This window comes from Onychomys torridus, chromosome 13 (genome assembly GCF_903995425.1).
Source record: "Onychomys torridus chromosome 13, mOncTor1.1, whole genome shotgun sequence".
NCBI lineage: Eukaryota > Metazoa > Chordata > Mammalia > Rodentia > Cricetidae > Onychomys > Onychomys torridus.
This window is the reverse complement of record NC_050455.1, coordinates 8880499-8890191: the sequence shown is the minus strand read 5'-3', so window position 1 is coordinate 8890191 and position 9693 is coordinate 8880499. Positions and strand designations below refer to the sequence as shown.

Here is a 9693-nt window from a genome sequence, read left to right as displayed (position 1 = left end):
TTATTATTATTTTATAATTTAATTTAATTTTACATACCAGCCATGGGTTCCCCTGTCCTCCCCCTCCCACCCCTGCCCCTGCCTTCCCTCTAGCCCACCCCCCCCCATTCCCATCTCCTCCAGGGCAAAAACTCCCCTGGGGATTCAGGTCAACCTGGTAAATTCAGTCCAGGCAGGTCCATTTCCCTCCTCCCAGGCTGAGCAAAGTGTCCCTGAATAAAAGGTTCCAAACAGCCAGTTCATGCACTAAGGACAGGTCCGGGTCCCACTGCCTGGGTGCCTCCCAAACAGTTCAAGCTATTCAATTGTCTCACTTATCCAGAGGGCCTGATCCAGTTGGGGTCTCCTCAGCTTTTGGTTCATAGTTCATGTGTTTCCATTAGTTTGGCTATTTGTCCCTGTGCTTTTTCTAATCTTGGTCTCAACAATTCTCGCTCTTACAATCACTCCTCTTTCTCGACAGTTGGACTCTTGGAGCTCCACCTGGGGCCTGGCCAAGGATCTCTGCATCCACTTCCATCAGTTATTGGATGACAGTTCCAGCACAACAGTTAGGGTGTTTGTCCATCTGATCACCAGACTAGGTTAGTTAGGGCTTTCTCTCGACCATTGTACAGTGTGAGACTTTATTGATACATGCACATACTTCAGTTATATTTCCTCTGCATCTAGTGAGCCCATTAGTCACTGAAAAACATAACAAGTATGTTATGGAGTATTTGTACACTGTGTGAAAATATATTGCTGTGGTTGGTATAATAAAAATGAATGACCAGTAGCTAGGAAGGAGGTATAGGCAGAACATTGAGGCAGAGAAAGAACTGAAGGAAGAAGGTGGAGTCATCCGCTAGAAGTGGAGGAAGCAGAATGAGAAGTATGGAGACCTTAGGTAATGAGCTAATGGGACAAGCCTAAGCTAAGGCTGAGCTTTCATAATTAATAATAAATCTCTGTGTCATTTGGGAGATGGAAGTACAGAGAAAGACTTATTACACAAGTAAACATACAATATCTGGGATAATATCTAGCATAGCCTCTTGCCTAGGTTAAGACTAACACCCCACTCCCCAATTTTTCTCATAACCATCCTCTATACACTCCCATCCTTTCCCATCAAGCTTTGTGATTTTCCTAGATTTACCAGCATATTATAAATTGAAAAGAAATAATTGACTGTATTATTATATTTTAAACATACATTCAATATGCTTCAATCCCAAATTGTCATGAAATGCTCTCTACTCCTACTGCCCCCTACCTCCAAGCCCTCTTTCTGGTTCTGTGTATTATCTCTATTGTTTTATTTTTATTTTGAGTATCATTTCTGTTGTCTTGTTATCTATATGTTACTTTTGATGCACTGAAGATTTTATTGCCCTACTGTGATTTTACTGTGCTGGTTAGCTTCAACCAGAAACATCTTCCTCTTTCTTTTGCAAAATGGAATTTAAAACTATAGACTTTGTTGTGGTGGGTGGAAAGGGATTAGGGCAATTCTCTCAGACCCATCAAGGATCTGGGCCAGCTCTTCTATGTTTACAGCACTGGAGCCAGGTCTCTCATGGTCCCTGGTGCTAAAACTGGATCACGGATAAAGCATAGACCTCAGTTTTATTAGGACCACAAACACCCAGACATGGCCCCTGGCCACAGGCCAGCTCTGACCCAGCATGCAGGAGAGCTATACTGACCCTTGCCTGAGTGTGGCAGTCCTAGTGGATACCAGGACTGCACACCTCAGCTCTAACTCAGGCCCAATTCCAGTCATTTGATTTGGCACTGAACCAACATCTACACCATCTCTGACCTGCTGGAGTACATGATGGCACCAGACCTGCAGAACCATAACAACAGAATCTCCATGACTCTGAGCAGCAGCATAATATCTAAGAGAAGTTTTGATGAGGGTCCAAAACTGATGGTGTAACAGAAGCCAGAGGCCTTGAAGCAGACTAATTGCAATGAACATTTGCAAGTTAAGCTGTTTGGGGGAAAAGAATATACTGCATAACACACTGCAGATACCAAGACCATTACAACAAATGAATAAGTGATGGAGAGACAGGAAAGAAGGAGAAGAAAAGTGTTTTGTTGCTTTTATTTTTGTTTTATTTTAATGATTCTTATTTATTTTCTTTTGCAACAAGGGTAAAGAGACTACAAGACATAGGACTGGGAAATGAGTGAGACTGGGTGCATGAGGTGAAATTTCCAAAGAATCAACAAAATATTACTTTAATAAAAAAACAATTATAGACTGTCTGTAGGCATGACTAACACTGGCTTCTTATTGGATCCAGACAGTAATAGACATTGAGATGGAATCACAAGTCTTTTCTAGTGTTTCATTCTCTAGGATTATAGTTTTTGTTTGGTAATGTCCTTTCTTTCATTCTGTACTTCAGACTTGGGAATTGCTTGTTTATGTGTTTGGTTTGACATGGGGTCTCATAGCCTATAACGTTGTCTAAGCAATAGCCTCCTGTCTTTATATTCTTCATTACTAAGACTGCAGATGTGTACTAGCCCACCATTTGGTTCTAGGGATCTAGAAGCCAAAGTTTCCCTAGTCACAAATTCTTTATAGTTATTAATCATACAAGTTTTACTATATACTTTCTTAATCTATATTTGGCACCTCATTACATTTGCTACAAGTTTCACTCAAGGATGTCTTCCACATTATGCTGATATCTTGGCTCACTTTTTATGGTTGCAGGTCTTATCAGAAGATATCTGCATAATGTTGCAACTTTGGGATTATATTTCAAATATCCTTCATAATTTTTCTTTTATATTATTGAGGCTTTCTGGAATCACTAACAAGAACAACAAATAATTTATAATGTAGTCTAATTCATATAACCTCATTCTTAAGTACTATATGACATTTTCTCTATGGCTACAAGAACAGTTTACTTTTATAAGTATACAGGATATATGTAATAATAATATTAACAGTAAAAACATTCAGCATTCACAGTAGGATCAACCAATAGAAATATCCTTATTTCCTGGCAAGCATGTTTTCATTTATGTATTCAGTATCAGTCCTCAGGAGATACCATTTGTATAATTCCCATAGTATCTAATTCACTAGAAAATCTTTATTCAGTGTGTGCATTTTGGAAAAATACATTGATACATTTAATTCAATTAGAAGTAGTTTGGCCATTTTTAAGTAAGAAAAGGTTTAATTGAATTATGATGGTCTTAAAATATCAAACAGTACAATTAGCCTTAAGAAATTACCCATAAGAATGTGGCATGGAGACACTGTAAGTAATTTAGATTAATTCTCAAAACAATTTACTTGATATTCACATTCTTTTTCCTTTTTTTAGTTTTATTTTTTCTTTATTAAGAACTTTTTTATTCATATTACATACCAATCACAGATTCTCTTCTCATCCCTCTTACCACTCCTCTCCTTAGGTTCCCCCCAACCCACCCCAACCTCTCATCTAAAACAGTAAAGCCCCCCATGGGGAGACAGCAAAGCCTGGCACATTCAACTGATGCAGGTCCAAGCCCCACCCCTTGAATCAAAAACTACTTTGCCCTATGTTGGGTGTCATTTGTAGATGAATTTCTAAAAGGTCTTATTAATAGAAAACATGGAACCAGATATAGGAGTGAAACGTGAGAGATCAGAAGAATAGGAATAGCCACATGCTAACCTCACCTCACCAACTCCAGCTTCCAAACATAATGTACTTCCTGTCTACCCATGCCTATATGCCTTGCTGTTCTGCCATCTAATTTACTATCTCTGTCCAGCTACATCACTTCATTTTTCTGCCCAGCTCTGTCACTTCCTGTCTATCTGTACAGACCTCCAGATCTCCATGATTAACTAGTGTTGGAATTTAAGACATGTGCCACCATGTCTAGCTCTGTTGCCAGTGTGGCCTTGAACTCACAGAGATCCAGACAGATATCCAAGTGATAGGAATAAAGGGAATGTGCTAACACTAGATGCCTTTTGTATTTAATTATAATGGCTGGCTTTTTCCTCTGATCTCCAGGCAACCTTTATTTGCTAAAGCACAAATAAAATATTACCACAGAAGGTCAGATTTATTAATTGTTGCTCTCAGTGTCTCTGCTACTGGTCTTCTGTCCCAGTGCATTCAAGGGTACTTCCTACTTTCTCCTCGATCAGGTTCAGTGTAGCTGGATTTATGTTAAGGTCTTTGATCCCCTTGGAGTTGAGTTTTTTGCATGGTGATAGATAGATATATTTGTAATCTCCCACATGCTGACATCCAGTTATATCAGCACCATTTGTTGAAGATGCTTTCTTTTTTTCCATTGTACACTTTTGGCTTCTTTGTCAAAAAATCAGGTGTTCATAGGTGTTCTGATTAATGTCAAAGTCTACAATTTGATTCCATTAGTATACATCTTATGCCAACATCAAGCTATTTTTATTACAATAGCTCTATAGTAGAGCTTGAGGTCAGGGATGGTGATGCCTCCAGAAGTTGCTTTATTGTACAGGATTGTTTTTGCTATCCTGGGTTTTTGTTTTTCCATAAGAAATTGAGGATTTTTCTTCCAAGTCTGTGAAGAATTGTTAGGATTTTGATGGAGGTTGCATTGAACCTGTAGACTGCTTTTGGTAAGATGGCCATTTTTATTACGTTGGTTCTACATATCCATGAGCATTGAAGATCATTCCATTTTCTGATATCTTATTCAATTTCTTTCTTCAAATACTTAAAGTTCTTGTAATACAGGTCTTTCAGTTTCTTAGTTATAGTTACCCCAAAGTATTTTATATTATTTGTGGCTATTTGTGAAGGGTGATGTTTCTCTGATTTTTTTCTTAGCCCATTTATCATTTGTATATAGGAGGGCTACTGATTTTTTAAAGCTAATCTTGTATATTGCCACATTACTGAAAGTGTTTATCAGCTGTTGTAGTTCCTTGGTAGATTTTTTGGGGTCATTTATGTACACTATTATATTATCAGCAAATAACAAAATTTTGACTTTTCCTTTCCAATTTGTATCCTTTTGACCTCCTTTTCTTGTCTAATTGTTCTAAGCTAGAATTTTGAGTATAGCCTTCTTTTGCTCCTGATTTTAGTGGAATAGCTTAGAATTTCTCTTCATTTAATTTGATGTTGGCTATCAGTTTGCTATAAATTGCCTTTATGATGTTTAGGTATATTCCTTGTATTCCTGAACTCTCCAAGATCTTTATCATGAAAGTTGTTGGATTTTATTGAAGTATTTTTCAGCATCTAATGAGATGATTATGTGGGTTTTATTCTTTCAGTTTGTTTATATGATGTATTGCTTTGACAGATTTTCATATGTTGAACCATCCATGCATTTCTGGGATAAAGTCAATTTGATCATGGTGGATGATTTTTTTTAATGTGTTCTTAGATTCAGTTTGACAGTATTTTATGAAGTATTTTTGCATCAATATTCATGAGGGAGATTGGTCTGTAATTAGCTTTTCTCTGTCTTTGTATGGCTTGGGTATCAGGATAACGGTAGCTCCATAAAAAGTTTGGCAATCTTCTTTCTGTTTCTATTGTGTAGAACAATTTAAAGAGTATTGGTATTAGCTCTTCTTTGAGATTGTGGTAGAATTCTGGGCTGAAACCATCTGGTTCCAGACTCTTTTTTTTTTTTTTTTTTTTTTTTGGTTGGGACAGTTTTAATGATTGTTTCTATTTCCTTTGGTGTTAAAGGTCAATTTAAATTGTTTATCTGGTCTTGATATAATTTTGGTATGTGGTGCCTATCCTAAAAATTGTCCACTTCTTTTAAATTTTCCAATTTTGTGGAGTACAGGTTTTTGAAGAATGATCTAATGATTCTCTGGATTTGCTTATTGTTTTTTGTTATGTCTCCCTTTTTGTTTCTGTTTTTGTTAATTTGAATATTCTTTCTCTGCCTTTTGGTTAGTTTGGATAAGGACTTGTCTATCTTGTTGATTTTCTCAAAGAACCAACTCTTTGTTTCATTGATTCTTTGTATTATTTTCTTTGTTCCTATTTTATTGATTTCAGCCCAGAATTTGATTATTTCCTGGTACCTACTTCTCCTAGGTGAGTTTGCCTCTTTTTGCTCTTGTACCTTTAGGTATGCTGTTAGTCACTAGTGTGAGATTTCTCCAACTTCTTTATTTAGGCATTTAGTGCTATGAATTTTCCTCTTAGCACTGCTTTCCTAGCATCACATAAGTTTTGGTATGTTGTATATTAATTTTTATTGAATTCTAGGAAGTTTTTAAATTTCTTTCTTTACTTCTTCACCCATTGGTGATTCAGTTGAGCATTATTCATTTTCCATAGGATTATGGGCATTTGGTTGGTTAAGCTTTTAGGCTTTTGAGCAGCAGTTCAGCTGAGTTCAATTTGGATAAGGACACAGAGGCTTCCAGTCTGAAGGAAACAGCATCAGCTGAGTAACTGGAGAGGTGAGGTAGCTGTGGCTTGTTCTGCTTCTCTGATCTTCCAGCATCCATCCCAATACCTGGCTCTCAGGTTTGATTTTATTTTTATTTTATTTAAGATTCATGCAACAGGACTTATTGATTTCTTCCAAATTTTTGTTTATCTTTTCCTCAGTTTCTTTAAGGGAATTTTTTTAAAAATTTTCTCTTTAATGCCCTCTATCATCTTCATAAAGTTATTTTTAAGGTCTCTTTCTTCTTCTTCTTCTTCTTCTTCTTCTTCTTCTTCTTCTTCTTCTTCTTCTTCTTCTTCTTCTCCTCCTCCTCCTCCTCCTCCTCCTCCTCCTCCTCCTCCTCCTCCTCCTCCTCCTCCTCCTCCTTCTCTTCCTCTTCCTTCTCCTCCTCCTCCTGCTTCTGCTTCTCCTCCTCCTCCTCTGGCTTCTCCTCCTGCTCCTCCTCCTCCTTCTTCTTCTTTTATGTTGTGATGTTAAGGTCTTGCTGTTGAAGAACTGTTAGGTTTTGATGGTGATATATAGTTCTTTATGTTGTATGTATTTTTGCACTGGTGTCTACCCATCTCTTCTTCCAATTGGTGCAAGAGGTGTCTGTATCTGGGGAAAATACTCTTGATCCAATCCATGCTGGCTGTGTCTGTTTCTCAGGGAGCCACTCTTGGACCAATTGGCACACTTGGTCCATTTAGAGCTCTTGGTCCAATTGGAGATGCCAAAATCTGTGTCTCAGGGAGCTTCTAAGGTTGTATGTAGGGGGATAGGTGGTTTTTGGGGAGTGAGTGGGCTTGTAAATTATGTCCAATGGGTGTTGTCAGTGGGAAGGCCTACCAGCAGTAGGTTTCCCTGCTGGTCTGCAACTGGGGGGCTTGGGGGAAAATGGATTGTTCCCCACAGCCTAGGTCCTAGAGACAGGGCTGAAAGAAGAGACACTCACCTCTTGGTACAATCAGATCTGGCAGATTCTGTATCTCAGGGAGCTGCTGAAGCAGCATGGGAATGGGTGGGTTTTGGGGGAAGGACTAAGTCTTGTAGACTGTAGGGTGCATCCCATGGGGGGTTATTGGTGAAATTATTAAGCCCAGCTAGCTCAGTCGGTAGAGCATGAGACTCTTAATCTCAGGGTCGTGGGTTCGTGCCCCACATTGGGCGCCAGATATTGGTGAAATTATTAAGGCCACTCCACGTAGTTAAAAGGGAGGTTTATTTTGTGGGGTAACTTACAAATGAAGGGGTAGGTTGCAGGGTCTGGCAAAGGTATAGCACAGTCCGGCGGTGTTCTCTGGAGAACTCTGCTCAGTCTACCTCCAGCGTCCAGCGTCCCCGAACCCAGAGAGCGACCTCCTCCTGATCCTTGGTCTTCGGCTCCCTCCTCTGCCCTGACTTGTGGGCGTGATCATTACTGAAGCCTCAATGGGGGTTGGAACTTCCAGGCCAATGCTGGGTTGGCTATCCACTACAGTGGGTGTTGGTGGGGAGTCCTGTAGGCAGAAGTCTTCCCTGCTGGCCTACAACTGGGAAAGAGATGGGTGGGGGTAGAGGGCTCACATTCTTTTCTTATTGATTCATTACAACAAAGGTTAGGTTTAGGTATAATTGTGCTTCCTTTAGGAAGATAGTGATGGACAGAGGAAATTCCTCAGATGAGAAAAACCTATGCATGAAGCAGATAGGCCATTTGCTCATCCACCCTGTTACTGTTAGAGCTATAATGTAATATTTAACATGGGTCAACTTCAAAATTAACTCTGTCATCTTAATACATTTGATATTTAGTAAATCTATATATCAGCTACTACATTTTTGCTTAAATTTTTGATAATTACCCTACTTGATTGCCTTGAAATAATTTATTCATTGATCAAAGAAATTTTGCTGTAATTATACTATCTATCTATAATATTGTTTTGATTCAGTGCTTGTTCAGATGGCATAGTTTGCATTCTGTAATTTTATTTTACTTTCTTTTTTAAGAATTTTTTATTCATCTTACATATCAATCACAGATCCCTCTCTTCTCTTCTCCCACACCTCCAACCTCCCTCACAACCCACCTCCCATTCCCTCCTACAAGAAGATAAGGCTTCCCATGAGGAGTTAGCAGAGTCAACTAGAAGCAGGTAGAAGCCCCTCCCATTGCATCAAGGCTTTTTGAGGTGTTCCACAACAGGTAATGGGCTCCAAAAAGCCTGTTCATGCACCAGGAGTGGATCCTGATCCTGATCCTGCTGCCAGGGGCCACCTTAAATAAATCAAGCTACACAACTGTCTTGCTTATGGAGAGGGCCTAGTTCAGTCCCATGAAGGCTCCACAGGTGTTGATCTAAAGTTCATGAGTTCACATTAGTTTGGTTCAGTTGTCTCTGTAAGTTTTCCCATCATGAGCTTGCTATCCCTTGCTCATAGAATCCTTTTCTCTCTTTGTCTGAGCTCCTGGAGCTCAGCCTGGTGTTTGACTGTGGATCTCTGCATCTGCTTCCATAAGTTACTGGGAAAAAGCTCTGTGATGACAGTTAGGGTATTCACTGATCTGATTATGAGGGTAAAGCTAGTTCAGGCACTCTCTCCACTATGGCTGGTAGTCTAAGCTCCTTGTAGATTCCTGGGAACTTTCCTAGCACCATGTTTCTCCTTATTTCTAGGATGTCTCCATCTATCATGGTATCTATTTTATTGCTTTCCTGTTCCATCTCTGTTCCAGCTGGATCATCCTGTCCCCTTAGATTCTTGTCCGCAATCTCTACCCTCCATCACTCACCCCTCATTCCCAGTTTACTCTTTGAGATCTCATATTTTTCTCCTTCCCAGGGCGATCCATGCATCTCTCTTTGGATCCTCCTTATTAGCTAGCTTCTCTGGAGCTGTGGGCTGTAAGGTTTGGTTATCCTTTGCTTTACATCTAGTATCCACTTATGAGTGAGTACATACCATGAGTATAAGACAAATACTTCTGAGCCTGAGTTATCTCACTCAGTATGATATTTTCTAGTTCTATCTATTTGCCTGCAACTTTCATGATGTCATTGTTTTTTTTACTGCTGAGTAGTACTCTGTTGTGTAACTTAAAGCACTTTCATGTTATGTCTTCACTGCACCACCATCATGGTGAGATCAAGCTCATGTAGCCTAGGTTGACTTTATACTAACTCTCCTCCTGCTTTCACTTCATTGAAAGATGAGAATACAAGCATGAAGGACAACATTCAGCTATCCGCAATCTCTCCTAAAATGGGTAAAGTCTACGTCATGTCAATGTAGATTTCT

At 39.2% G+C, this 9693-nt stretch overlaps 1 non-coding gene across 1 annotated transcript; it reads left to right on the top strand.

The window, feature by feature from the left end:
• The first annotated feature begins 7508 nt into the window (after positions 1-7508).
• Positions 7509-7581, top strand: Trnak-cuu. Its single transcript has one exon. It is a non-coding gene; the product is annotated as a tRNA-Lys (tRNA).
• Positions 7582-9693: the final 2112 nt, after the last annotated feature.